This window comes from Watersipora subatra, chromosome 2 (assembly GCF_963576615.1).
Source record: "Watersipora subatra chromosome 2, tzWatSuba1.1, whole genome shotgun sequence".
NCBI classification, from domain to species: domain Eukaryota; kingdom Metazoa; phylum Bryozoa; class Gymnolaemata; order Cheilostomatida; family Watersiporidae; genus Watersipora; species Watersipora subatra.
In genome coordinates, this window is record NC_088709.1 from 24533349 (window position 1) to 24539348 (window position 6000).

Genomic DNA, 6000 nt, shown 5'->3' on the forward strand with positions numbered 1-6000 from the left:
CTCTAAATCCACCGATGTTAAGAATGCATTGATACTAAAGACTGTGTACACATGAGAGACTTTGGTAGATTATTTTCCTTTTATGATTGGTTTTTAGTTACGTAATGCTTACATAAGTTAGTCACATGACATAACCACACTAAAAATAATCTACCACACTAAAAGGAGGTCATTTGTCTGCAAGAGTAAAGTTTTCAGCGAAGTCCTCAAAATTGACTGATAAAAAGTTGTAAAAGGCAGTAGGCAATTTTTAAGGGAGAATATCATTCCTGTTTAGTAAGTTTTCTAACTAGTTGTTTAAATCATATATGCATAGAACACCTGTAGATACTTTAATAAAATACAGAATACCCAATGAAATTTGTTAAAGTACAGTACATATAGAGTCATGTTAAACTACAAAGTACTTGTAGAGATCTGTTAAAGTACACAGTACCTGTAGAGATGTGTTGAAGTACAGAGTACCTGTCAATGTCTGTTACAGTACATAGTACCTGCAAAGATCTGTTGCAGTACAGAATAACTGTTGAGATCTGTAAAATAAACAGTACCTGTAGAGGTCTGTGGAAGTGCAGAATAGCTGTAAGAGTATGTTAAAGTAAAAAGTACTTGTGAAAATCTTCTAAGTTACAGAGTACCTGTAGATATCAGTTACAGCACAGAGTACCCGCAAAGATCTCTGTAAGTGAAGAGTAGCCGCAAACTAGTTATTTAAAATACAGAATTGAAGTTAGCCTTTTCTTGGAAAATGGCGATCAATCTAGAATTAAAATTGGTTAGATAGAGTTGTTGAAACTGAATCTATAAGCGAATATGTGAAATTAACTATATTAGAAATATTTTAGGTTATGGTAAATATTCAGTCTATTTAATCTTATATTTTCAGCTGCAAATAAAAGTTTTATTTGTCTAAAAACATTTTTAGGACTTGTAATTTAAATGCACTAAAGGAATTTATTTTCGAATTCTTGTAGGCCCTTTGATTTGAGAGTTCTTTACATGAAGTGGGTATTGTTTAACATTCCACTGTTAATACTTGCGAATATTGTAGGATGTCAACATTTATTTGTGTACCTCAATTTTTATCACTTTTATATGAGCCATGAAAGCGTTATTTATAGCCAAATTATATCCATAAACCATCTCGCATTAAAGGAATTCGTTTAGACTAAACTTTTATCATCATTTGTAGAAAAGTACATAGCTAAACTTAAAACTTGATATTTCACTTTAGGGTTTACAGTGAAATTTTATTTGCACGGATTTTTGCTTAACTAGGAAGCCTTTTCAAATTTTTATAAACAATACATTTTAAGACGATGTTTTTATTTATGCAAAAATTTTGTAATCATAAAATTACAACTTTTGACTGATTTCTATTAAACCTTTACAATATAACTTCTATGTTAAACTTTGAATGAATTTTTTTAGTCTATAGTTGAGCTTAAGTCTTTCTCATCTCAATTTCAACTGTGATATCAGAACCTATTCAGCATCAACACTTTCAAATTTCTCAAGAGGCACAGATAAAAATGATTCATCAATGAAAAGTCTGTTGGAATACAACAAAAACTATTTTTGATATCTTTACACTTTAGTAATCAAAGTAAGGTTAAAAATTTGAAACAAGTCTTAACTGAGCAAAAATAGAAGATACTCTGAATGATGCAGCAATGAGCACTTGTTAGTCCCTAAATATTTTCTGCATGCTATACATCCTACTTGAGTTATCAAGTCTAGCATTAATTGCTGAACTTACTTGAAATAATCATAAACAATGATGTTACACGTTATGTACTTTTTGGTAGTTAGCCAAAGGTTTTAGATAACATTTTGTTTTAAGAAATCAGGGGAGTAAAGCGTCAACTGTGTAAAATAAATGAATCATATTTTTAGGTTTAAAAGAACAAACCAAATCTAAGCTCCACAAAAGGAAAATCATTGAGAAAAACTTAATATTTGTTTGCTTTTAAGTTTTGTACTTGTATTTGTTGACATTTCTTTAGGTATTTTGCTGGCACAAGTGTCTCTACATTCTCTTTTCGAATACATGAAAAGAGGTCATTGCTAGATTTTTCTCCAGATTCACCTTATAATAGAGTTTGTGGTGAGAAAGAAGATCCTGCTGATTGTGCCAAGGAGCAGCCAGGTCACTGGTTTCCCAAATATGACTAAGCGGTTGACTATGGCCATGACCTTCTAGATTTTTTGCTATTACAAGAAATCAACTAACTGCATTTTAGCAAATAACTTGCAGTTTATTTTATCAGACATGAATGATAGCTTAATGTCAAAAGTTTCCTTTGCATCAGATTTCTTACTGTTTTGATGATTGTGTATTCAAAGCTTCCTGTCATGGACAATATGTTATACATGTATGTCTCATATAACCCTGTTATGTGAGATGGGTTTCAAGGTAGACGAGTCTATACTGTTTTATTATTATACATATATGTATGATAGTGTAGGTAACCGATGTCTCTAGACTAATCTTATTCGTAAGCTGGGTGGTTTATGTTGGTGCTCATTTTCTTCATAATTAAAGTTTATCAGTTTATCACTAAGTTAGGCATAATACCTGTGTTTAGACATCATGGGTTCTAGTATTAGCCCCTTATCATTAGATCAAGTCCCTCTGATTTACAGTTGAGTCTTTCCCTGTTACAGTTATAATAATTCCTGTCAATGTGTATAGTAGCATAAAATATTGGAATCTCTCTTTTCATTTTTTTCCAGATTGATCTAATAAAAACTGAGAATTATATATATTTATTCCTATCCAAAATCAAGCAGTCAAAGTAATAAATAATCATTAAGTAAAACTCGATATTCATTCTCTTTTAAGTTTTGTATAAGTAGACCTATAAGTACACAGTAGGCCTAACTAAACCTTTGTATTCATAATCTCTGTTGACTATTTTAGTTGGTAGATAAAGTACAGTATTTTAGGCTCAACAAAACAAACTAGATTCAATCTCTACAAAGGAGAACCACAAAGAAAAACTTGTTCGTTTGCTATAAAGTTTTAATAGCAATGGACATACAACTATAAAAATATATAACTCTTTATTGGCAATCAAAATACATGCTCTTACTTTTAATACTATCTAAACAAAAAAATAAACAAGCAAAACATTAATAAAAAATCATCTCTTTAGTAAAGGGAGAGTAATGATTATAGTTCTGTAAAAGTTACAAGTATCTAGTTCTCTATAATAAAACATTCAACAAATCAGCTCAGTGATCAGTCACATACATGACTCATACAGAGAGTACATAAAAACAAAATAATATAATAGAGTAGGTAGGTCTCTGACTTGAGCGCTGTGAGATAGATGAACATGATTAACTCAATATTACTGCCTTGGAAACTTGAGGCTGTTGCTCAGATAAATCTACAGCATTTCACTTTAATCCAATTTTAATCATGAAGCTTTCAATGCTGCATGTGACACTATAATACCTCATATCTGCCATTTTTTTGACCAGAGCTGCATTTAAATTTAATTAAACTTGAAATACAAGTAAATATGACAGCAAGTTTATTTTTTTACAATGACTCATGAAATGTTCAGTCCTTTAGCAGGCAGCAAATGAGAAAGCGCTAAAGCGTCAATGTAAAATGTACCACTGTATTCAAATAAACTTATCAATACCTTTCTTTTGTCACTTATCTTAAGGTATACACTAACTTTGCTATGTAAACACTCAAAGTGACATCAGATAATTGTGTGATTTCTATACACACTCACAATACTGAATATGGTAAATATTAGCCTTTAATATATGCTTATCAAACTGTAAAACTTGTTGATAAAGACTGCAATAGTTTATATAGAAATTTTGCTATTGTTACACGGAACTCCCACAGCTTGGTAAAAGTGACGCAAGAACTGAGGGTGAAATGGATGTGAGAAATCTTTTTAGAATGCTTGTAGCATGTGTCAGCTTTTCATGTTCACTAAAGCGGGTGTACTACTAATGAATTAATAGTGTGAAAAAGAATGTTCACACAACTGCTATGTATATTGTGGGACAACTAGGTAACCAAATTGTACTAGTTGATTCTTTTTTCATAAAATAGTTTCTAAGGACAAGAAACCAGCCTGAGAATTCGGAAATCTTTTGAGGTCCTTCTAACTACATATTTTGCTATGGCTGAATTGTGTTGATAATGTAGAAAACCCTTGGTGCAAGTTTTACAAGTCTAACGAAAAAGTATTGCTGCAGTTACACTATTGGTGTTTGCTGTTCAAACCTGACAGTCGAAAGTGCACCAACTATTTTAAGTTTTGTATAAGTTAATACACAGTAGGCCTAAACCTTTGTATTCATAATCTCTGTTGACTATTTTAGTTGGTAGATAAAGTACAGTATTTTAGGCTCAACAAAACAAACTAGATTCAATCTCTACAAAAGAGAATCACAAAGAATAACTTGCTCGTTTGTAGTAAAGTTTTAATAGCAATGGACATATAGCTATAAAAATATATAACTCTTTATTGGCAATCAAAATACATGCTCTTACTTTTAATACTATCTAAACAGAAAAATAAACAAGCAAAACATTAATAAAAAATCATCACTTTAGTAAAGGGAGAGTAATGATTATAGTTCTGTAAAAGTTACAAGTATCTAGTTCTCTATAATAAAACCTTCAACAAATTAGCTCAGTGATCAGTCACATACATGACTCATACAGAGAGTACATAAAAACAATATAATATAATAGAGTAGCTGTCAACTAATGAGTCATTACACAGGAAAGTTAGTTATAACTCAGCATGAAAAGAGTTCCTGGTAAAACAGATGGACTTTCAGGGTTCTTACACTCATCACCAACTTCAGAAGACGTCTTCAGAAGTTTGATTTCTATTTGACCTTTATGGTTATGAACAGCATGAAGAAGAGATTTATGGTAGCTTCCTCCATTTCTCTCAACAAGCATCATCTGTACAAACTGTGATTTCTCTGCCATCTCAACATTTCCACACAATGGGGGATAACGTTTAAGCATGAAATGCGAGGCAGTTTTCTCATCAACCACCTGAAATATAGAATTCTGTTTGATACCCAAAATTTTTATTGACACCAAGTTAGGAACACAAAATCGATGGGTATATGGAAATTTTACTTGCTGGGCATAAATAGCTGCAGCGTTTTCTTACCTTTGCTACAAGTTCATCATCATCACGAACCAGTCTTTCAGTCTCTACCAAAAGATTCCAGACTTCAGAAGGAGTTTTGATTCCACGACGAGTAATAAAAGTTACAAGAGAGTCATATTCAGACATAGTGCGAACCACAAGATCTGGAAAGAAAGCCATCAACAAGCAATAAAACCTCTTTCTTTAGTTATGCTAAATTTAGTAATTGCTAAAAAGGGACAATCCAAGGTTTATAGAATATATCATGATTTTATGGTTAGGCTAGCCAAATAAGGGTAATGTAACTTTACTTACTATCAGCAGTGGTCTGTCTGCTTTTTATCCTTAAAAGACGAACTCCATTATTTCCATTTCTGACATTCAAGAAACCATTTCCAAGGTAGCTGAAGATAGTCAAGTTGTTTCCAAAGGCTGGCTGTATAATGAAATATGACAAGTTATTATCACGTTGCATATTTGACATTACAGCAGTATATACCATGCTAAAAGAGTAATGTAGATAACTAAATGAAATTTTACAGCTGAGACCAAATTGAGTTTGAATAAAAGCTTTGCAAAATTAGCAAAGAAACTTAATAATGAAAATCTCTTCTGATTAACAGAGATATTGGATTTTGATCAATATAAAGTTCAATAGATGTCACTGAAGGATTAGCAAGAATATTTTGCTCCAAAACCCTAACACTTAATTTATTACATAGTTTACGTAAAGTGCTTACACTTCTAATCCTTTGTTGATGAGCTTCAGCGTTAATATCTTTTAAAGATATACTGAAACGCTCAACTAAATGTGCTTTAGAAATCGTTTCTTTTACAGAGAAGGCAACTCCAC